The sequence below is a fragment of the Pristis pectinata genome, chromosome 20 (genome assembly GCF_009764475.1).
Source record: "Pristis pectinata isolate sPriPec2 chromosome 20, sPriPec2.1.pri, whole genome shotgun sequence".
Classification (NCBI taxonomy): Eukaryota; Metazoa; Chordata; class Chondrichthyes; order Rhinopristiformes; family Pristidae; genus Pristis; species Pristis pectinata.
The window spans coordinates 39,792,785-39,817,916 of NC_067424.1; the positions used below are offsets into that span (position 1 = coordinate 39,792,785).

Here is a 25,132-nt window from a genome sequence, read left to right on the forward strand (position 1 = left end):
CCCTGGCCTCGGCTCCACTTTTCTACCTGTTCCCCATAACCCCTGACTCCCCTCCAGACCAAAACTCTGTCTGTCTCGGCCTTGAACACATTCACTGACTCGGCCTCCACAGCTCTCTGGAGGAGAGAATTCCAAAGATTCCCGACCCTCAGAGAGGAGAAATTCCTCCTCATCTCCGTCTGAAATGTGCAGCCCCTTATTCTGAAACTGTGCCCCTCCTTCCAGATCCCCCCATGAGGGGGAACGTCCTCTCAGCACCCACCTTGTCGAGCCCCCTCAGAATCTTATGCCCCCTCCCCTCCCCTCCCCTCCCCCATCACCGGAATCCTCCTGTGCCTTTCTCTTTCAGGTGTTTATCCAGCTTCCCTTAAACCCCTCGGTGAGATTCAGTGCGGCCACTCCCTGTGGGAACAAGTCCCACATTCCCACTGCTCCGTGAGGAAGGGAGTTTCTCCGGGATTCCCCTTTGGATTTATCAGTCACTGTCTCATCAACAGCCCCTTGATCCGGTCCCACCCACCAGGAGAAACACCTTCCCCACGTCTGGCTGGACATTTTATTTATTCATTTTACTGAATCTGGCTGTCGCTGTCAGGACCAGCACTCACTGCCCATCCCTAGTTACCCTGGAGGAGGTGGGGGTGAGCTGCCTTCTTGACACACTGCAGTCCCTCTGGTGGAGGAGCTCCCACCGTGCTGTTGGGGAGGGAGTTCCAGGATTTACACCCAGTGACGCTGAAGGACCGGTGACAGATTTCCCAGTGAGGAGGGTGAGGGACTTGGAGGGGAACCTGCAGGTGGTGGTGTTCCCCTGCACCTGCTGCTTGCCCCCTTTGGCGGTGGAGGTGGTGGGTTGGGAGGTTCTGTTGAGAAGCCTGGGTGAGTAACGGCAGTGCATTTAGACGGTTCACACTGCAGCCACTGTGTACTGGTGGTGGAGGGAGGGAGTGTTTAGGGAGGTGGACAGGGAGCCGATCGTACGGCTGCTTTGTCCTGGATGGCGTCGAGCTTCTCGAGAGTTGCTGGAGCTGCAGCCACCCAGGCAGTGGAGGGTGTTCCATCACACTCCTGGCTGGTGCCTTGGAGATGGGGGAAAGGCCTTGGGGTGTCAGGAGGTGAGTCACTCCCCACAGGATACCCAGCCTCTGACCTGCTCCTGTAGCCACAGTGTTTAAGTGTCTGGTCCAGTTGAGCTTCTGGTCAGTGGTGACCCCAGGATGTTGATGGTGGGGACTGGGTGATGGGAATGTCAGTGAAGGTCAGGGGAGGTCATCAGACTCTGTGGTGTTGGAGATGGCTATTGCCTGGTACTTGTGTGATGTGAACGTTCCTTGTCGTTTATCAGCCGGTGTGTGAATGTTGTCTGGGTCTTGCTGCCGGCAGACATTGGCTGCTTCACCTGCTGAGGTGTGAATGGAACTGAACATTGTGCAGTCACCAGTGAACACCCCCACTTCTGACCTTAGGATGGAAGGAAGGTCACTGATGAAGCAGCTGAAAATGCCCAAACAATGTCCATCTCCTCCCATTCGCTGCACATCCATGTGCCTATCCAAGATCCTCTTAAACACCTCGATCATATTTGGCTCCAGTACCACTCCTGACAGCAGATTCCAGGCACCCACCACCTCTGTGTAAAAACAAAAACTTGCTCCAAATATCTGCTTTGAACTTATCCCCTCTCACCTCAAAAGCAAGCCCTCTGGTATTAGACATTTTCACCCCAGGAAAAAGATAACAGCCGTCAACTCTATCTATGCCTCTCATAATCTTACAAACTTCTATCAGGTCTCCCCTCAGCCTCTGCCGCTCCAGAGAAAATAACCCAAGTTTGTCCAACCTCTCCTTATAGCACATGCCCTCTAATCCAGGCAGCATCCTGGTAAACCCCTTCTGCACCCTCTCCAAAGCCTCCACATCCTTTCCATAATTGGGAAACCAGAACTGAATGCGAGACTCCAGATGCAACCTAACCAGAGCTTTATAAAGCTGCAACATAACTTCCCAACTCTTGAATTTTGTGCCTCGAATAATAAAGGCAAGGCTGCCATACACCTTCTTTACAACCCGATGCACCTGTGCAGCCACCTTCAGGGAGCTTTGGCCTTGAACCCCTGGATGCCTCTGTACGTCAACAATGGGTCCTACCATTAACAGTGTACTGTCCCTTTACATTTGACCTCCCAAAGTGCAACACCTCACACTTGGCCGGACTAAACTCCTTCTGCCATTTCTCCGCCCATATCTACAACTGATCTATATCCCACTGTATCTTTTGGCAATCTTCTACACTATCCACAACGCCACCAAATTTTGTATCATCTGCGAAGTTACTAACCCTCCCATCCACGTTTTCATCCAGGTCTTTTATATATATCACAAACAGCAGAGGTCCCAGTATGGATCCCGGCAGAACACCACTAGTCACAGACCTGCAGCCAAAATTACTCCCTTCCATCACTGCCCACTCTCTTCTATGGGCAAGGTAATTCTGAATCCAAACTGCGAAGTCACCACGGCTCCCATGCATCTAAACCTTCTGGATGAGCCTCACATGAGGGAGCTTGTCAAACACTTTACTAAAGTCCATGTAGACAACATCTACAGCTCTTCCTTCATCGATCACCATCGTCGCCTCCTCGAAAAACTCAATTAACTTTGTAAGACGTTACTTGCCCCACACAAAGCCTTGCTAACTGCCCCTAATTAGGCCATGGTTTTCCAAATGCTCAGAAGTTCTGTCCCTAAGAATCGTCTCCAATAGCTTCACCACCACTGACGTGATACTCGCCGGTCTATAGCTACAAGGATTCTCCCTATTTCACTTCTTGAACAATGGAACATTAGCTACTCACCAGTCCTCTGGTACCTCACCTGCAGCTATAGAGGACACCAAGAACTTATAAAAAGAGAGGAAAAGGGTTGAGGTCATGCAGTTGTGGTTTAAGGTATCTCGGGAGGAAATCACAAAGCAGGACCTCAAGGATAGTAATCTCTGTAGACTATATGAGTGAGAGGAGACATGTGAGGATATGGAAAGTTAATGTGTGGCTGGGGACACACTCCACCAGAGAGAAATTTAGATCTCTGTAACACCAGTACTAGCTCTGCCACAGGAATCACCTGTCCAAACTGAATAGTTGCACCAGAACAGATTGAGGGCCCAATATTCATGTGGGCAAATCAACAGAATTCAAGTGTGAGATGGAGGGAAAACATAAAAGAGAACAATTTTAATTAAGGAAAATATTACATAGTCAGAAAGAGGGTCAAGGCCCCAGCAAGCTCATCTCTTGCCTCTCTCAATAACCATCCAGCCGTGAGGACATCCATCTGAACATTCTTCAAAAAAACCCAACACTAACTCTTTCTTCATCTCCAAATGCCCCAGCTCATGAGCAGGCTCCACACTGATCTCACTGTCCTCCACGTCCTTCTCCTTGATAAATACCAATGCAAAATACTCATTTACACCCTCGTCTCCGCCTCCGAGCACACTTTGCTCCTCTACCCTCGAGTGGTCCCTCGTGGCCCCTCCTGCCTTTTCTAATTCCCTTCTTGAGTTCTTTTCTAGCTTCGTTCAGAATCCTTAGGCGCTCTGTTTGATCTCAGCTTCCTAAACCTTACATATTTTTTGGCAAGCTTTCAAAGTTTTAGGAAGAATAGAGAGGGGGGTAAAAGGGGGGAGGAGTTGCAATACTAATTAGAGATAATATATCAGCTGCACTCCGGGGAGACATAGTGGAGGGCTCGGACATAGAGTGTATATGGGTAGAACTCAGGAATAGGAAGGATGCAATCACTCTCTTGGGGGTGTACTATAGACCTCCCAATCGCCACCAGGACATTGAGGAATGGATATGCAAATAGGTTAGGGAAAGGTGTAAAAATTATAGGGTTGTGGTCATGGGACCACATTCAACTTCCCTGATATAAATTGGGACCTTTTTTGTGCAAGGGGGTTAGATGGGGCAGAATTTGTTTGGTGTATCCAGGAGGATATGTTGACAATCAATATGTTGACAGTCCAACAAGGGGAGAGGCTATTCTGGACCTGGTGTTGGGTAATGAGCCTGGCCAGGTGACTCATCTATCAGTGGGTGAGCAATTGGGGAAGAGTGACCACAGCTCATTAACTTTCACGAGAGCTATAGATAAGAATAGGTATGGGGCTAGCGGGAGGGTTTTAAATTGGAGCAGGGCTAATTATGTAGGCGTAAGGCAGGAACTAGGTAGAGTAAACTGGGAACACCTTTTTGCTGGCACATCCACGTCAAGCATATGGGAAGTGTTTAAGGATCAAATACACAGAGTACAGGATGTCTCGATTGGCAGTAAGGACATGAATGGGAAAATAAGGGAACCTTAGATGTCCAGAGATGTAAATGAACTTAGTCAAGAAGAAAAAGGACAAGTATGTAGAGCTTCAGAAGTTAGGTTCAGACAGAGCACGTGAGGACTATAGAGAAGCTGCAAATGAACTCAAGAAAGGAATTAGGAAAGCCAGGAGGGGCCATGAAAAGTCCTTAGCATGTAGGATTAAGGAGAATCTAAAGGCATTCTATACCTACATAAGGAATAAGAGGATAACGAGGGAAAGGATAAAGAAGGGATTCTATGTTTGGATGCAGAGGATGTGGGTGAGGTTCTGAATGAGTATTTCTCTTCAGTATTTACCAGGAAAGGGACCTGCAGGATGCAGAAATTGGAACTGAGGGCAGAAACATTTTAGGGCGTTTAGAGGTCAAGGAGGAGGTAGTGTTAGATCTCCTGAACAGTATTAAGGTGGATAGGTCCCAGGGGCCCGATGGGATATAACCCAGGTTACTGAGGGAGGCGAGGGATGAAATTGCTGGGGCCTTGACTGGTCTGTTTGTGTCCTTTTTGGCTACGGGTGAGGTCCCAGATGACTGGCGAGTGGCTGATGTTGTTCCTCTATTTAAGAAAGCAACAGGGGAAAAACAGGGAACTACAGACCGGTGAGTCTCACATCAGTTGCAGGGAAATTGCTGGAGAAAATTCTTAGAGGTAGGATACATGAGCATCTGGAATCCAGTGGCTTGGTTAGGGAAAGGCAGCATGGCTTTGTGCGGGGCAAGTCGTGTCTCACTAACCTGGTTGAGTCATTCGACCGGGTGACGACAGAGCTGTGGATGTCATCTATATGGACTTCAGAAAGGCATTTGATGAGGTCCCACATAATACGATAATCAAGAAAGTTCAGATGCATGGGATCAGTGGAGAATTGGCTGTGTGGATCCAGAACTGGCTTGCCCATAGAAGACAGGGTGGTGGTTGAAGGGAGTTATTTGGGCTGGAGGCCTGTGAATAGTGGTGTTCCTCAGGGATCTGTGCTGGGACCTCTGCTGTTTGTGATGTACATAAATGACCTGGATGAGTATGTTGATGGCTGGGTGACTAAGTTTGCAGACGATACCAAGATTGGTGGAGTTGTGAATAGTGTAGAGGACTGTCGACGGATACAGTGTGATATATCTGCAGATGTGGGCAGAGAAATAGCAGATGGAGTGTAACCTGGATAAATGTAAGGCGTTGCACCTTGGTAGGACTAATGTCAAGTGGCAGTACAGTCTTAAGGGCAAGACCCTTAACAGTGTTGAAGAGCAGAGAGACCTTGGGGTGCAAGTCCATGACACATTGAAAGTGGCTACACAGGTAGACAGGGTGGTGAAGAAGGCTTATGGAATGCTTCAGTTTATTAATCGGGGTATTGAGTAGGGGAGTCAAGAAGTTATGATGCTTCTCTGTAGAACTCTGGTTAGGCCGCATTTAGAGTATTGCGTGCAATTCTGGTCACCTCACGAAAGAAAGGATGTTGAGGCTTTGGAGAGGGTGCAGGGGAGGTTTACTAGGATGCTGCCTGGATTAGAGGGCACGTGCTATCAGGACAGGCTGGACAAACTTGGGCTCTTTTCTCTGGAGTGGCTGAGGCTGAGGGGTGTTCTGTTGGAAGTGTATAAAATTATGAGGGGCGTAGATAGGGTGGACAAGCAATATCTTTTTCCCATTATTGAGCAACGCAATACCAAAGATCATGCATTTAAGGTGAGGGGGGTAGGTTGAGAACAGACGTGAGGGGTACATTTTTTACTGAGAGAGCGGCGAATCTTGGAATGCATTGCCTGATAGGATGGTGGAGGAAAATTCATTGGGGGCTTTTCAGAGAGGCTTGGATGGGCACATGAATGAGAGCAAAATAGAGAGATATGGGCATTCTGTAGGTAGGAGGGAATTGCTATGTCGGCACAACATTGTGGGCCGAAGGGCCTGTTCTGTGCTGTACTGTTCTATGTTCTATATATGCTTTCTTTTTCTTCTGGATGAAATTCACCACCTCGTTCACAATCCAAGGTTCCCTTATCTTCCCATCCTCGTCCTTCCTTCCTTACTGGAACATACGTGCCCTGTACTCTGTGCATTTGGTCTTTAAACACCCTCCATGTGTCAGAGGTGGACTTGCCCAAAAACAGCTGTTCCCAATTAACCCTCCCCGGTTCCTGCCTCATACTCTCATAATTTGCCCTGCCCCAATTTAGTACCCTCTTGCAAAGTCCGTACTTATCCTTATTCATAGCTATCTTAAAACTGAAGGAGTTGTGATCACTGTTTCCAAAATGTTCTCCCACTGAAAGGTCAGTCACCCGGCCAGGCTCATTTCCCAACACCAGGCCCTTCCTCTAGTTGGACTATCTACACACTGATTTAAGAAACCCTCCTGGATACACCTAACAAATTCTGCCCCATCTGAACGTCTTGCACTAAGGAGTTCCCAGTCTACATTGGGAAAGTTGAAGTCACCCACGACTACAACCCTGTTGTGTTTGAACCTTTCCCTGATCTGCCTGCATATCTGCTCCTCAATATCACGGTGGCTACTGTGGGATCTGCAGTACAATTCCATCAGAATGATTGCACCTTTCTTATTTTTGAGTTCTACCCACGGAGACTGAGTGGATGAGCCGTCCATTATGTCCCCTCTGAGTGCAGCTGTGATATTATCCCTGATTAATAAAGCAACTCCCCCCCCATCCCACTCCCCCATCCCCCTTTTACCACCACATCTATCTTTTACAAAACAATGAAACCCTGGAACATTAAGCATCCAGTCCCGTCCCTCTCAACCAAGTCTCTGTTATGGCCACAACATCATAGTTCTAGGTAATGATCCGTGCTCTAAGTTCACCCTTACCCTTAATACTTCTGGAATTAAAATAAACACACTTCAATCCGTCCATCCCATCGTGTCTATTGGACCAAAAGACGTAGGAGCAGAATTAGGCCATTCAGCCCATCGTCTGCTTCACCATTCGATCATGGCTGATATATTTTTCCCTCTCAACCCCATTCTCCTGCCTTCTTCCCATAACCTTTGAAGCCCTTACTAATCAAGAACCTATCAACCTCCACTTTAAATATACTCAGTGACTTGGCCTCCACAGCCGTCTGTGGCAATGAATTCCACAGATTCACCACCTTCTGGCTAAAGAAATTCCTCCTTATTTCTGTTCTAAAGGGATGTTCTTTTATTCTGAGGGTGTGCCCTCTAGTCCTAGACTCTCCCATTACTGGAAACATCCTTTCCAAGTCCACTTTATCCAGGCCTTTCAATATTCTGCAGGCTTCAATGAGATCCCCTCTCCTTCTTCTAAACCCCAGTGTGTACAGGCCCAGAGCCATCAAACGCTCCTCCTAAAACGCTCACAGTACTCCAAATGTGGTCTGACCAACACTTTATAAAGCCTCAGCAGTACAAGCTTGCTTTTATATTTTAGTCCTCTCAAAATGAATGCTAACATCACACTTGCCTTCCTTATTACAGACTCAACCTGCAAGTTAACCTTGATGGAATCCTGCACTAGGGAGTCCTAGCACAGGATCCTTCATTTGAATCCCTTTGAATCTCTGATTTCTGAATTCTCTCCCCATTTAGAAAATAGTCTACGTCTTTATTCCTTCTACCAAAGTGCATGACTATACACTTCCCTGCGATTTATTCCATCTTCTAATTCTTTGCCCATTCTCCCAACCTGTCCAAGTCCTTCTACAGACTCCCTGCTTCCTCAATACCTCCTGTCCCTGCACCTATCTTTGTATCATCTGCAAATTTGGCCACAAAGCCATCAATTCCGTCATCCAGATCATTAACATATGTTGTGAAAAGTAGCAGACCCAACACCGACCCTTGAGGAAAACTACTAGTCACCGGCAGCCAACAAAAAAGCCCCCTTTATTCCCATGCTTTGCCTTCTGCCAGTCAGTCAATCTTCTATCCATGCTGGTACCTTTCCTGGAATATCATGGGCTCCCACCTTGTTTAGCAGCCTCATGTGCGGCACCTTGTCAAAGGCCTTCTGAAAATCCCTGCCCATCCTTCCTTACAGACTTACTGGACATGACACCTTCCTTCCTCTCAACCCCTCCACTTTCTGACCTGTGCTCTGGTTCCCATCCCCCTGCCAAACTAGTTTAAACCCTCCTGAGCAGCACTGGGGAACCTCCCGGCCAGGATATTGGTTCCCTTCCAGTTAAGCTGCGACATGTCCTTCTTGTACAAGTTGGCCCTGCACCAGAAGAGGTTCCAATGATCCCTGAAACCCTGCCCTCACTAACATGTGGCACTGGGAGTAATCCAGAAATTACTACCTTCGAGGTCCTGCTTTTCAACCTCTTTCCTAACTCCCTAAACTCACTGCGCAGGACCTCATCTCCCTTTCTACCTGTGTCGTTGGTACCAATATCCACCATGACCTCTGGCTACTCACTCTCCCCCTTGAGAATGTTCTGCAGGCACTTCAAGACTTCCTCAACCCTGGCACCCAGGAGGCAACGCATCATCCTGGCATCTCTTTTGTGGCCACAGAATCTCCTGTCTGTCCCTCTAACACATGGAGTCATACAACATAGAAACAGGCCCTTCAGCCCAACTTGTCCATGTCGACTGTTGCCCAGTGAGCTAGTCCCATCTGCCTGCGTTTGGCCCATAGCCCTTGAAACCTCTCCTGTCCATGGACTTATCTAGATGGGTTTTATATGTTGCTAATGTGCCCGCCTCAACCACTGTTTCTGGCAGATCATTCCAAATATGCACCACCCTTTGTGTGAAGAACTTGCCCCTGATGTCCCTTTTAAATCTTTTGCCTCCGATCTTAAATCTATGTCCTCTTTTTTATGGCACCCCCTCCCTGGGAAAAAGACTGTGTGCTTTCATGCTTTCTATGCCCCTCATGATCTTACAGTGTACACCTCTATCAGGTCACCCATCAATCTCCTATGTTCCAGGGAATAAAATCCCAGGCTACACAACCTCTCCTTGTAACTCAGGCCCCCAAAACCAGGTAACATCCTGGTAAATCTTTTCTGCTCTCTTTCTAGTTTAATAACATCTTTCCTCCGACAAAACTGCTCACAATACTCCAAGTGCAGTCTTACAAAGGTCCTATATAACCGCAACATAACTTCCCAACTCCTGTACTCAGATCCCTGACTGATGAAGGCCAGAATGCCAAATGCCTTCTTCACCACCCTGTCTGCCTGTGACGCCACTTTCAGCAAACTGTGGACTTGCATTCCCAGGTCCCTCTGTTCCACAACACTTCCCAGGGCCCAACCATTCAGTGTATAAGTCCTACCCTGGTTTGATCTCCCAAAATGCAATACCTCACATTTATCTGGATTGAAAGCCATTTGCCAATCCTCAGCCCACATGCCCAGCTGATCAACATCTCCCTGTAATTTTTCATAACTTTCTACACTGTCTACAACACCACCTACTTTGGTATCATCTACAAAGTTACGAACCTTGTACATTTACATCCAAATCGCTTATATAGATTAAAAACAACAACGGTCCCAGCACCAACCCCTGTGGCACATCACTAGACACAGGCCTCCAGTCTGAGAAACAACCCTCAACCATCATCCTCTGCTTCCTACCACTGGATCTTTAATCTGCTACCTCCCCGGGTCCCATGCGATCTAACCTTCCAGACTAACCTGCCATGAGCGACTTTGTCAAAGGTCTTGTTTAAAATCCAGAGAGACAACATTCACTGCCCAACCCTCATCGACCCTCTTGGTTACCTCCTTGAAGAACTCCAAGGGATTTGTCAGTCATGACTTCCCATGCACAAAGCCGTGTTGATTGTCCCAAATCAGACCCTGTCTCTCCAAATGTTGGTAGATCCTGTCCCCCAGAATCCCCTCCAGCAATTTACCCACCACCGATGTCAGACTCACCCGCCTGTAGTTTCCTGTCTTGATTTTGCTGCACTTTTTAAACAATGGTAGCACATCAGCCACTCTCCAGTCCTCCAGAGCCTCACCTGTGGCCAGAGGTGATGGAAAAATCTCTGTAAAGGCTGCTGCAGTTTCTTCTCCAGCTTCCCACCAGGTCGGAGAATGCACCAGGTCAGGCCCTTGGGATTTAACCACCTTAATGCACTTTAAGCCCTCCAGCACCTCCTTCCTGCTAATTTGTATATGGTCCACGACACCACTTATTTCCCCCATTTCCTGAGCTTCCATCATTTTCTCCATAGTAAAAGCTGAAGAGAAATATTCATTAAAAATCTCACCCATTTCCTTTGGTTCCGCTCACACACGGCCATGCTGATCTTTAAGGGGACCTGTTCTCTCCCTAGCCACCATTTTGCCCAAGGCGAGGCAAAGTCTGTTTGGATTTTGCCTCGCCTTGCCTGCCAGATCCTTCTCATATCCTCTTATTGCCCTCCGAACTTCTCTCTTAAGTGCATTCCAACACTTCCTGTAGTCAGCAAGAGATTCACTAGTTCTGAATTGCTTATGCACAGTGTATGCCTCCCTCTTTTTCTTAACCAGAGCCTCAATATCTCTCGTCAGCCTGGGTTCCTGAAACCTACCAGCCCTGCCCTTCACCCTAACAGGAACATGCAGGCCCTGTACTCTTGACATCACACTTTTAAAGCCCTCCCATATTGCCGACGCTCCTTTCCCTGCAAACAACCTCACCCAATCAACAACTGCAAGACCCTACCAGACGGCTCCACAATTTGCTCAGACACTTCCCCTGTCAACATTAGGGAAGTTAAAATCTCCCACTACTACCACCCTATTATGTTTACAAGTAGCTGCAATGTCTCGACATACCTGCTTCTCCAATTCCCACTGACTACTGGGGGGCCTATAATACACTCCCATCAGTGTGACCATCCCCTTCTTGTTTCTAAGTTCTAACATGTGGCCTCACTGGATGATCCCCTAAGAATATTGTCTCTGATAACCATTGTTATGTCCACTTTCACCAAGAAGGCATCTCCCCCTCCTCTCTTACCTGTACCTTTGTCATGTCTGCAGCTCTGTATCCCGGAACATTGAGCTGCCAGTCCTGCCCTTCCCTCAGCCGTGTTTCTGTCATGGCACTGATATCCCAGTCCCCAGAGCCAATCCACGTCCTGAGTTCATCTGCCTCACCTGTCAAGCCTCTTGCACTGAAATAAATGCAGTCGAGTCGATAAATAAACTGTCACGATTGCTCTGCCTGACGTTACCCTTCCCCACTGAGCCTCAGAGCCGGTCACAGTGCCACTGACCTGGCTGCTGCTGCTGTGCCCTGATAGGTCAACCCCCCACTACCCACCCCACAGCCCCCCCCCCAAGCGGTATCCAAAGTGGGATACTTGTTGCCGAGGGGAATGGCCACGGGAGCCCTGCACTGTCCGCCTGCTCCCTCGACCTTTCCTGGTGGTGACCCAACTACCTGCAGCCTGCACCTCAGGTGTGAACACCTCGCTAAAACCGTTATCTTTGATGCTCTCAGCATCCTGGACGATCCTAAGTATGTCCAAGACCAGCTCCAGTTCCTTAATGTGGTCGGTCAGGAGCTGTACAGTCCAAGGTGTTGGCCTATCCATCTGCTGGACATTGGTCTGTGCTGGTGTTGCACATGTAAAGGGATGGGGCACCTTCGAAAGAACTGCCCTCACCTCAGGGCAGCAAATTCCATCTGGACGTCCCAGGACGGTACCGCTGCCCCTTTCCCCCGCCCTGTGCCTGGGGCAGTGGACACAGAGGTAGAGCATGTCGTGGGCCAGTGAGGAGGATTGTCCAAGGGGTAAGAAGGCGAAGAGGAAGACAAAACGTCTCCGGCAACGTCCCGTGTTGTGCAAGGGTCTGCACCTGACCCCAGGTCTGACCCCGGGTGCCCACCTGCCCCGAGGTGAAGCAGTGGCCTGTGAGAGCCGGGTAGGAGGATGGAGGGGCGGAGCCAGAGACTCCCTCGGTGATGGAGGTCTCTGCAGCTCCGCACATCTGTGGAGTGAAGAGGAGGAGGCTCCCGTTGTCTGGGTTTGGGAGCTGGATTAACATCAGTCAGGATACAGTGAGTGACATTGCTGCCTGGGATTGGAGGGGAAGGTACACAGGGGAATGATGTTGGGGTGAGTGGAGGGGGCTGAGGGGTATTGGAGGGGTGGGGAGGGGGTGGAGGGGAGTGACGTGGGGGTGAGTGGAGGGGACTGAGGCCCGGTGTTGGGGTGACGGGGAGTTTTCTCCGGCCTGAGGTGGGATGGAGTGGATCCGTCGATCCCGTGTCACTGGGAGCATGAGGATGGGATTAATTCCAGAATCTTCTCTCCTCCCCAGCTCCAGATCAGAAATCGTCAAACACTGGACCGATCGTTGCCGGCGTTATAATCACTGCCATTCTGATCATTGTGGGCATTGCCCTCTGGGTGAAACGGGATTCTCTTTGCTCGACGGGAACGGCCGCAGGAGGGGACGTGTCTACAGGCAGGTGTCCCCCACCCCCACCGTGAGGACAGGGGGTCCCAGCCCAGGGGGAGGGGTCAGGCTGGGGTGAGGTGTGAGGTTTGGTGGGAGGGGCGTGCCTTGCTCTGGGAGGTGAGGGGATGGGGGGATCCGGGGACAGTGGTGCCGTGGGTGGAGGGGTAAGGGGTTGCTGAGGGGGCAGGCAGAGGAGGGTGGGGACTGGGGGGCAGGGAGGAGGGGAGGGGTGGGGTGTTGGTGGGCTGGAGGGACAGGGAGACAATGGGGAGGTCACAAAATCACAAGACAAGGGAGCAATGTAGGCCATTCGGCCCATCGAGTCTGCTCCATGAGCTAAACTGAAACTATTCCCATCTAGCCCTAATTTCCGGACATCCCCATATCCTTTGATACCCTGACTAATTAGATACCTATCAATCTCCTCCTTGAGCACCCCCAATGACTGGGCCTCCACAGCTGTATGTGGCAACAAATTCCATAAATTCACCACCATCTGGCTAAAGAAACTTCTGCTCATTTCTGTTTTAAACCGGTACCTGGGGTCACTGGGAAATATCTGTCGGGTTCGGAAGGGGGGTCACTACTGTCTGTCCCACAGACCCGACGGTGAACTGTGGATCTGACGGGGGCCCGGCAGTGTCCTGAGAGGGAGACCACAGCTCACAGATCGCCCCTGAAGGAGACCCCAGCTCAGACCCCCTATGAGGGAGACCCCAGCTCACAGACCCCCTATGAGGGAGACCCCAGCTCACAGACCCCCCCTGAGGGAGACCCCAGCTCACAGACCGTCCCTGAGGGAGACCCCAGCTCACAGACCGTCCCTCAGGGAGACCCCAGCTCACAGACTGTCCCTGAGGGAGGCCCCAGCTCACAGACTGCCCCTGAGACTCCATCTCACAGACCCTCCCCGAGGTTGACCCCACCTCACAGAAATCATCCTCCATTGGGATACAGACCCAGTCACTGGGGAATGGTGCCCACCCCTGGCACAGAGGGAGGGTGTTGGGGATGAGTTTCCCTCCCACTGGAACCCCTGTGCTTGTTCCATTGTCCTGGTGAGGAAGGAACCGTTTTTAACACCGGGGGTTCTGTGGTGACCCCACTCCCGGATCTGGGACCCTCAGACCACCAGACCCTCTGTCCCAGACTGGGGTTTATACCTTGTCCTGTGCAACACCCCACACACCAAGTCACTGGGGTACACTGTGCCCCTCCCCCCCACACGTCCAGTGGTGAGGGTATGTGGGGAGGGGTCTGCCCTGTTTTCACAACTGAGGACCATGGGGTTTTGGGGGAGCGTGACCCGTGTGTGTCCTGGGACAGGGGGCTGCTGGGGGCAGATCAACCAGGCTGAGGTTGGTGTTTGGTGGGGGTGGGGAAGACAGGGAGTAGGGAATGGGTGTGGGTTGGACTGGGGATCACTGGGAGATGTGTGTGGGGGGGGGGGGGTCACTGTCACTGGTGGAGCCCCTCACCTTTGCTCTCTGTCCCACAGACCCAGTAGAGAAAGTGGAGTTGAAGAATGCATCAGACGGGGGTTCAACACCCCTCTGAGAGGGAAACCCCAGCTCACAGATACACCCTGAGGGAGACCTCAGCTCACAGATACCCCCCCCCCCCCTTCCATCGGGATAGCGAGCACCTCTCCACAGGCCCAGTCACTGGGGAACGGTGCCCACCTCCGGTGCAGAGGGAGGGTGTCGGGGGTGGGTTCCCCTCCCACTGGAACCGTCCTTGATCCACTGTCCCGGTGAGGAGGCAACTGCTTTAAACACCGGGGGTTCTGTGGTGACCCGGATCTGGGACCCTCAATCCCCCAGACCCTCCTCCGCTCATTCCCCCAGCCCATGTGTCCCTCCCCCAGTCAGTCCACACACTGATCACAGGACGTCCCGTCCACTGTTCCCACCTTCGTTCTCTCCCCCCGCCCCTCCCCACCCCGACCTGTGTTGTTCCCCTGTCGGCTGTTTTCTGTTCAATAAACGTGGGCGGCCCCAGCTGATCAGCCGCAGTCTGCTTCACAATGTACCGCGGCCCCCACACTCCAACTTCCTGCTTCCCCCCCCCCCCCACAGCCCCCCCTGAGACTTTCCTCCCAGCTGTGGTTCCCCATTTAACCATTTGCGTCCCAGGGTAAATTCCCAGCGGTCAGAGCCGAGGGAGGAGCCCGTGGAAAATCCAGGGAGACCCCACCCAGAGAATCGGATGCAGTGAAGGGTCCTGGGACCCCTCTCCCCGGACCCCAGGGCTGGAGGAGGGGCACTTATTGCCAATGGTTTATTACTGATATTTTATGCTCTCTGCCAACATTAATCCGTGAAGGTTTCACCAGAGAAACCACTCTCAGCCGTTCAGTCCAAGAGCTGGTGATGTGGTGAATCGGACAGTGGGCACATTATTCAGCTGTGCACTGTCACACATCGAGCGGGTCAGGCAGCGTCTGTGGAGGGAGACACAGAGTTAACGATTCACATCCCACACCCTTCGTCTGAATCCCTCTCACAGATGCTGCCTGACCTGCCCAGTGTTTCCAGCGTTTCCTCATTTTGCTTCAGGTTTTCATTTCCTGCTGTAAGTTCTGCTGTTTTATAATAAAATTCCAGAATGGCGTCTTGTGTTGAATGCCTGTGGGACTGGAGAGGTTACAGAGAAAGAACACAGAGCAGCACAGGAACAGGCCCGTCAGCCCACGATGTCTGTGCCAACCATGATGCTAAATTAAACCAACCCCACCTCCCTGCCCATGACCTGTGTCCCTCCATTCCCTGCCTGTTCAAGTGTCTCTCTGAATGCCTCTTAAATGTTGCCATTGTATCTGCATCCGCCACCTCCCCTGGCAGCTCATTCCAGGGACTTGCCTCACAATCTCCTTTAAAATGTCCCTCTCTCACCTTAAATCCACGCCCTCTGGTACCTGACATTTCCACCCTGGGAAACTCTGACTACCTGATCTATGATTTATAAACCTCTGTCAGGTCTCCCTTCAACCTCCGACACTCCAGAGAAAACAATCCAAGTTTATGGCTGGTACTCTTTAATCCAGGCAGCATCCTGGTGAAGCTCTTCTGCACCCTGACCACAGCCCCCACACCCTCCCTGTAATGCAGCGACCAGAACTGGACACAATACTCCAGATGTGGCCTGACCAACGTTTTATCCAGCTGTAACATGGCTTCCCGACTTTTTACTCAAAGCCCCAATCGATGAAGGCAAGTGTGCCTTCTGCCGCCTTTTACCCAATCTTCTTGTGTTGCCACTTTCACAGAGCTCTGGACGTGATGATCATGGTTTAAAGGGGAACCTGCAGGTGGTGGTGCTCCCCTGCACCTGCTGCTCTTGTCCTCCTGGGTGGTGGAGGTGGTGGGTTTGGGAGGTTCTGTCGGAGTAGCCTGGGTGAGTATCTGCAGTGCATTTTGTGGACGGTTCACACTGCAGTCACTGTGTATTGGTGGTGGAGGGAGGGAGTGTTTCGGGAGGTGGACGGGGAGCCAATTGAGCGGCTGCTTTGTCCTGGATGGTGTCGATCTTCTCGAGAGTTGTTGGAGCTGCACCCACCCAGGCAGTGGAGAGTGTTCCATCACACTCCCGGCTGGTGCCTTGGAGATGGGGGAAAGGCCTTGGGTTGTCAAGAGGTGAATCACTCCCCACAGGATACCCAGTCTCTGACCTGCTCTTATAGCCATGGTGTTTATGTGACCAGTCCAGCTGAGTTTCCCTCAGCATATTGACGATGGGGACTGGGCGATGGGAATATCAGTGAAGGTCAGCGGGAGGTGGTCAGACTCTCCCTTGTTGGAGATGATCACTGCCTGGTACCTGTGTGGTGTGAATGTTACCCGTCACTTCTCAGCCGGTGTCTGAATGTTGTCTGGATCTTGCTGCAGGCAGGCACGGGCTGCTTCACCTGCTGAGGTGTGAATGGAACTGAACATTGTGCAGTCACCAGAGATCATTCCCACTTCTGACCTCAGGTAAATTAGTTTATTATTGTCACATGTACTGAGGTACAGTGAAAAACCTGTTTTGTGTACCGTTCGACAGATCAATTCATTACACAGTGCATTGAGGTAGTACAGGGTAAAAACAAAACAGAATAGAGAGTACAGTGTCACAGCCACAGGGAAGTGCATTGCAGATAGTTGTAACAAGGCAGATTGTGAGGTCAAGATTCCATCTCATCATTTAAGGTTGATGCTGTTTGATAGTTTTATCACAGTGGGAGAGAAGCTGTCCTTGAGCTTGGTTGTATGTGCCCTAAGGCTGCTCTAACATCTGCCTAATGGGAGAGGGGTGAAGAGAGAATGACCCGGGTGGGTGGGGTCTTTGATTATGCTGGCTGCTTCACCAAGGCAGCAAGAGGTATAGACAGGGTCCATGAGGAGGGGAAGCTGGTTTCTGTGATCTGCTGAGCTGTGTCCACAACCTTCTGCAGTTTCTTGTGGTCACAGACAGAGCAGTTGCCACACCAAGCCGTGATGCATCTGGATAGGCTTTCTATGGTAAGTGTCAAAGGGGACATGCCAAATTTCTTTAGCCTCCTGAGGTAGAGGCACTGGTGAGCTTTCTTTGCCACGGTTGGACCAGAACAGGTTATTGGCAATGTTCACTCCAAGGAACTTGAAGCTCTCAACCCTCTTGACCTCAGCACTGTTGATGTAAACAAGAGCATGGGCACCGCCCCCTTCCTGAAGTCAATGACCTGATCTATTGTATTGCTGACATTGAGGGAAAGGTTGTTGTCATGACACCATGTTCCTAAGCTGTCTATCTCTCTGTGCTCTCTGACATCTCTATCATTATTTGAGATATGGCCCACAATGGTGGTATCATCTGCAAACTTGCAGATTGAGTTAGAGCAGCATCTGGTGTCACAGTCGTGAGTGACATGGAGTAGAGTAGGGGGCTGAGGACGCAGCCTTGTGGGGCACCAGTGTTGAGGATAATCATGGCAGAGGTTTTGCTGCCTATCCTCACTGACTGCGGTCTGTTGGTAGTATCGAAGGTGGAGCTGTAGTGAATAAACAATAGTCTAACGTAGGTGCCTTTACCGTCCAGATGCTCCAGAGCTGAGTGTAGGGCCAGGGAGATGGCGTCTGCTGTAGAACCTGTTACATCTAGATTATGTGATCAGAACAATTCAGATGTACCAGGCCACAAACCAAGACCTTTTCAGTCTTTGTTGCATGGCCCTTACGACTAACGAGGCAGAAAGATGGAAAGAACACCAGGGAAACTATGCAGATTGGGCAGCCTTTCAGGTGGCTGTCAGGCCTCAGGACCAGGTAGCAACCATTCGAACTGCCCTTCGCAAAACCCTCCAACAGCCTATTGACAACTAAAGTTTTAGAATGCTCACCGAAACAGGGCGAGGACGGCCCAGACTTTTGGGACCATTTCTGTTCACTTTACAGTACCTATGCGGGGGACGATGCCTACAACAGAGGCAATGCCTCCCCTCAGTTTAACGCCCTCCTACTACAATGTATTCCTGAGGGAGTGGCATCAGCTATCCGCACTAATAACATGAATTGGCCTGACCATACACGACAAGCCATGAGGAGGGCCCTGGTCAACTTCCGGAGTAACGGGTGTGATTCGAAAGCCACAAGGGTAAAACAGGAAATGGTCCAAAGACCTCCTCAGCCCCGACCTGCCTACCCTGATAATACAGGATATCAAATGGAACCGCAGTTTTGCGTTCCAGGATGGGTTGACCGGTCTGGTAAAGGGTATCCAATACACCCCAACGGCCCAAGAGCCCCAATGTACAGACCCCCTTATGCGCCACCGCCGCACCCTTGTAATTACCCAGGACCCAGGGGGCCCCAATAACCTGCACCAGTGAACGTCAGGTTGACAGGATGCTACCTTTGTGGGGCATCTGATCATTGGCAGCGGGAGTGCCCCCACCGCCAACGGCAGGCCAGAACCCCACCCCCCCCCCCCCCCCCCCCCAGTGAACAACAACCTTTCTCAAAAAGCAACCCATTTTCCACCTGCGGGAAGTAGCCATTCCATGTACCCTGCCCTCACCGAGAACCCGGTCAATGAACCTATCGTCAATTCATTAGTTGAGGGAAAGCCGATCCCCTTTATGATAGACACGGGGGCCAATACCTCGACCCTCGAAGCTCCTCGTATCGCCCAGCATGATTTTAAACTGTCCACGGCCATGGTTTTATCGAGCGGGCTGGAGGGACAGGAAAGGTCCTACCCCTTAACTGAACCTTTACAAGTGTGATTTGGAGATCAGGAATGTCTGATCCAATTTGCAGTAACCCCCAGACCTAGGGGTTAAATTGGCCGGGAGGGACCTGCACTGCTCCCTCCGACTCAAAATACAATGCCTGGATGAAGGAATTACCATTACTGGCCCTAAACCCCATAGGATCCTCTGGATTCACCAGCCTCCTCAGTGGTGGACGGTGGACTGCACGAATGGAGATTTTGACCCACCTTTGAAGGACCTGACCCACATGTAACGCTGGTTTATGACCCCTCAGGGGTTTCAAGGGAGCTGGAAGTTTTGTATGCTCCCCTCCTGGGTAGCATGGTGACTGTTACTATCTTAGGGGAAGTAGCAGGTAAGGAGGGGGCAGCATTTTTAGTTCAAGTGCTTAATGAATTGTGGAATCAGTCAGGCTTGATGTCCCCTCACATTACCCTGTCAGTTAATGAGGGTCATAAACCGAAGGAGCTGGGATTCCTAACCCACTGACTTGAGGCACAGGCAGACCCAGGCCTTTACGGGGTTCCCCAGATACTGCCAGGAGGGACCCTGACTTATTACCTCACCCCTTTCTCGGTGACAGGCTGTTTATGCCACCATCAGCTCCACCGACTCCCTTCAGATGAGCCAACCCCCGAGTCATGGGCCACGTCGAAAGTTGAGGTAGGGTTCACCCCAGTCCAATCCATGAAAGGCCAGGAGCACAACTGCCTTCTGTCCCACAGCACCCCCTTCGGAGAGAGGCAGTTGACGGAATAACCCATTTAATAGGTTCATTCTGCAAACAGAGCATCCTGGTTCTTTGCCAATCACCCTGCAACACCCCCATTTTACCCTTCCCCAAACCTGGACGGACAGAATGATGCTTCGTACAAAACCTGCGTAAGGTCAATGATATAGTGGAACTACTACATCCCGTGGTCCCGAGCCCGGCCACCATTCTCAGCAGCATCCCTGCCGACTCTTGTATTTTTACACTTGTGGATCTCCAGCATGCATTTTTTGCAATTTCCCTATCTCCTGACTCGCAGTACCTGTTTGCTTTCACCTTCCAAGGTCAGCTATACACCTGGACGCACCTCCCGCAAGGATTTATACACTCTCTGACTATTTTCTCCCAAGTTTTGCATAAACAACTCCAAGGGTTGCAACTTCCTGACAAATACACTGTTGTCCAGTATGCCGATGACCTTTTATTGGCAAGCCCCTCGGGGCCTGCTGTTGTGTGAAATCGTTCTTTCTCTCTTAAGGATCAAGGACTCTGGACACGAGCTTTGTAGACCAAAACTAGTTTAATCACAAAGGTAAACGTGGGACAGAATGGATGGGAACAGACACACACTCACTCACTCACACGCAGGATACCGTGAACACGAGAGGGGATCGCAACTGGGAAAAAGTACACTCACACACACACTGATACAAACAAGCACACAATAACAATGTACAACTTCAGGATATAACACTTCAATGCCTGACCCACACTAGCATTGGCCCTTAACGCTCCCTGAGTCTGAGTGAAACACTCCCTGACCGTGTGGTGATGCACTCTTACCAATGGTCTCTGCAGCATTGTCTCACTACTCCTGGGGTCATCAAAAAGGGAGGGCTAGGGGATGCAGCCCTTTTTATGGCGCTAGGAGGCTGGGTAGAGCCTCACTGTTGTGATTTAAATGAGCCAATGGTGTGGGGGTCAAGGACAAAGATTCCTGCCACAGCCAATGGTCAGGCAGGTTCAGAGACAAAGGGCACTGGTCAGCCAAGTTCAGAGGCAAAAGGTACTCTCACACCTGAGGGGTGGGTGGAGCCGCACCTTGATTGACAGTAGTATCACTTCCGATCAGAGGAGCAATACTGTCCTCCGGTCAGCGGGGGTCAGTGTCATTACTGTCACGCGACAGCCACGTGGATTTCTCACAACACCCGCCGACATTGCCGACACCAACAGACTACTTAACGCACTCCATTCTTGGGGATACATGATTCCTCCACAGAAAGTAAAACGAACCAAGTGCCAGGTGAAATTTCTGGGCACCCTTTTAAGTGCAACTGAGCGGCAGCTCACTCCTGAACGTATTGCACCCATCATTGCTACCCCACCGCCCGCTACCCTGAAGGGTATGCGCGCCTTCTTAGGTTTAGCACATTTCTGCAGACAATGGCTACCTAATGTGGCTCTCCGTACTAAGCACCTCACACCCCTGGCTTCAAGCCAGTCCGTGGGACCTTTTGAACTTACAGAGGAACAAAAGGAGGCCTTTGATAGGCTCAAACAGGCCCTTGCCAGCACCCCGGCCCTGGGACGCCATCTATATGACCACCCATTTCAGCTTTTTGTGAATGTTCTGGAGGACTGCGCTACAGCCGTCCTTAATCAAACCCATGGGGATAGAAAAAGACCAGTGGCCTATTACTCCACTCGGCTGGACCCGGTTGCTAGGGGGCTCCCGCCATGCTCGCAGATGCTTCCAGCGATCTACTCCCTAGTAACAGCAACCTCCAATATAACCCTGCAACAGTCAGTGGTTGTTTATTCCTCCCATACCGTAACAGCACTCCTGACCTCTCATCAGATGCAACATCTTACCCAGGCCCGCTTAAACAGATATGAGGTAGTGCTCCTGAATAACCCACTCCTCACTTTTGCATACTGCACCACCATTAACCCTGCCACCTTTCTAGAGGCCCCACCGGAGGAACTTGAAGATCCGCCACATGACTGTTTAATGAGTAACCACATATTGACTACACCCCGTCCGGACCTTTCAGATAAGGCCTTCCAGTCAGCAGACTTAAACCTGTATGTCGACGGTAGTTCCTCCGTTTCTGAACAGGGCACCCGCCTTTGTGGCTATGCCATAGCATACGACTCCCACGTTGTGGAGACTGTATCTTTGCAGCCCCCAGTCTCTGCCCAAAAAGCAGAACTTTTTGCCATGACCAGAGCTTGTATTTTAGCCAAGGACAAAGTAGCTAACATCTTTACTGATTCCTGCTATGCTTTTGGAGTTGCCCATGATTTTGGCCAACTCTGGACGCACAGGGGATTTTTGACCTCTACAGGTAGCCCCATACAGAATGCAGCTTATGTAAAGAACCTCCTCCAAGCCATCCTCCTCCCTAATAAATTAGCCATCATTAAATGTTTGGCTCACCTCTCAGACACCTCCATGGTAACACAGGGCAACAACAGGGCAGACGCAGAGGCTAAATTGGCAGCACGCCAGGGGTCTAAAATCGTTCCGACTGTGGAAAAAACAGGCAGTTGCTTGCAAGCCAAAGATAACAACGCAGGGCACCCCAGACATGGTCACTGTGCAGCACTTACAGGGAGATGCCCCTGACTCAGAAAAACAAGTATGGAAGGCGCACAGGTGTATGCACTCTGCGCCACATGGGCTCTGGACTACTCCAGTCGGTCAAGTATGTATACCTGATTCTTTGTTACCAATGCTTATTGACTGCCTGCATTCTGACACCCACCTCGGCAAGGAGGGAATGAGTAACATTTTACTACGTACCTGGTGGCACCCAGATTGGAGGAAGCAGCACAAGGCAAGATACGATCATGTTTGATATGCCAACAAACCAATGCTGGGAAAGGGGTGAGGTGCACCCCAGGCAAAACCCCCTTGCCAGATAGTCCTTTTGAATGTTTACAACTTGATTTTATTGAATTACTGCATGTACATTGTTACAAGTACTGTCTTATTATTGTTGATGTATTTAGTAGATGGATTGAAGCTTTTCCAACCACCAACAATAAGGCCTCAACGGTGGTGAAGTTATTGCTTACAGAAATCATACCAAGGTTTGGGGCACCCTGACAGATAAGTTCAGACAATGGTCCCCACTTCATAGGGAAAATAAGTAAGGAGTTGTGCGAGGCACTGCATATCGAACAGCAGTTCCACTGCACCTACCACCCTCAGGCAGCGGGTGTAGTAGAACGAGCCAACGGTACCCTAAAGAATAAATTAACTAAATTAGTGTCAGAGACAGGTCTAAATTGGCTGAATGTTCTCCCTTTAGCATTATACCACTTGGGAATTACACCCCTACTTGGCCCCCGGGGTGTCAGCTGCTGAAATTGTCTATGGACGTCCGGGAAGAACCCCATGGGACGCTGACACCCAGCCCCCCCACCCAGATTGACCTTAACATCATGGGGAATGAACTACAAAGGTATTTCAGACAACTTATGTCCTCTTTAAAGTTTCTTCATTCTCAGGTGAAGAGTGCCTTGAAACCACGGGAAGGACAGGATGCAGAGTTGCCTGACCTGGAAATCAGAGATTCGGTACTGATACGGGATTGGGAGCGCCCTAATTGGGACCTCGGTGGAAGGCCCCTTCCAGATATTGCTCCAAACTCCTACAGCTGTGAAAGTACAGGGCCAGGAATGCTGGATTCATCTGATTGACTGTAAAAGATGGCCACCGGAAGGAAAATGATGTTTCTTAGATTTGGACTCCTTACCATCACCGGTACTCTTGCGTTGGCAGTACAGGAAAATTTGTTTTACAAAGCACATATGCAGCTACATGGAAATCGCGCTGTTTGCTACCCCCTGGCAAAATCAGTGGGAGGTCTTTTGGTAGCCACACCAAGTTGGAGCTCCAGGTCTCTCTTAAAATACGAATATTCAGAAACAAAGTGCATTGGGCAGACGGGAACCTACGGGAGGGTGCTGCCGGGTAAATGCTTGCAAAGAACAATAACAGATCCTAGCAGCACAACTAGCCACCAGTCCTTCTCTCGCTGCTTCACCGGTAAAGGATGGGGTTGTGGGATAGTGATCGTACAGCACACGATATCATGTGCCACCACCACTTGTACAGAGAGAATATGTGGGTTTAGAGGGGGGATGGTTTGGGTGTGAGTGCGCTGGCACCAGGTGTGTTAAGTTACTTGCAGGGGAGCGATGGGTTTGTGGGGAAGGGAACGGAAACCATGTGAAATTGTCAAATGTCTCTTTAGAATGGCTAACGAGGGGGGATTACCTCAGAGAGCATGGGAGAAATGTTGTTGGAATCTCTTGGTATTCTCAGATGGCCAGTCCACAGCAATCGGGTAATGTAACCTGTCACCGGGCTAAGGAAGGGCATGTGTTCCTCTTTAATGGTACTTACACTACCGCCACCCCCACTCTGCCAGCCTGGTTTGCAATAGGAACGATCGGGCCGGTCACGGTCCCCTGCCCCCAGCAGGCTCATGTCCGATGAAAACTTGTGGCGTGGTCAGTAAGTGAGGAGTTTTGTGAGGACTGGAGGGATCCTGTTTCAATGGGCTCCCACTTATCGTCCTTAGGCTATGGATGCCTGTGCACTCTCTTTCTCTGGGTGGTTCAGCAGGAACTATAGCAACAAAAAACCGGAACTACCTTATTTGTGGACTGACCGTGCTGGGAAACAGTACCATAAGGGGCCTGGAGGCAGTGAACCAGGACAGAACTTTGATTTTATGCCCAGCAGGCCCGGTATGCTGTGGACTACCAGTTGGCTCAGCAAGGAGGAGTATGTGCCATAGTAGGGGACAAACGTGTCATCAATGTTAGGGATGAGTCCTACAACATTTCCCATGCCATTCAGGATATTCAGAAGCAATTAGATAGCTTTAGGCAGGGACGTGCAGGAGGGGAGGGTTGGTTGAGTTGGCTATTAGGAGGATCATGGGCATCATACCCGCTGCATGGAGCAGTGGGGTTGATCGTTATTATTACAGTACGCTGCGTGGTGCTGACCTGTTTAAACACTTGTTGCAAGGTCTTTATTAATAAGCTCTCAGCCCCGTTTTCGGCGCCTCTCTAGGTTATCATGGTATGATAAAAGGAGGGAACGAGGAAGCAAAGGGTTAAGAAATTGTGACCGTACATATAACTAATGAAAAAATACCACGCAAGCCCCTGACTCAAGACCTGGTGGTAATTACTGTGTCCGGAACTTGATTGTAAACCAATTATACTAAACAATGAGCGTAAGGTTTATAAAATTACGAGAGGCAAAGATAGAGCTTTTAAACCTCTGCCAGATCTTCCCTCAGCTTCCACCACTCCAGAGAGAACAACCCAAGTGTATCTAACCTCTCCTTATAGCACATACCCTCTAATACAGGCAGCAT

General features: G+C 50.4%; 1 protein-coding gene across 2 annotated transcripts in view; it reads left to right on the plus strand.

Annotated features, from left to right (window-relative positions):
• The window catches only part of LOC127580904 (SLAM family member 5-like), a 665,368-nt gene that overhangs the window by 15,199 nt on the left and 625,037 nt on the right, over positions 1–25,132 (plus strand). The gene's annotated exons all lie outside the window — the stretch shown is intronic.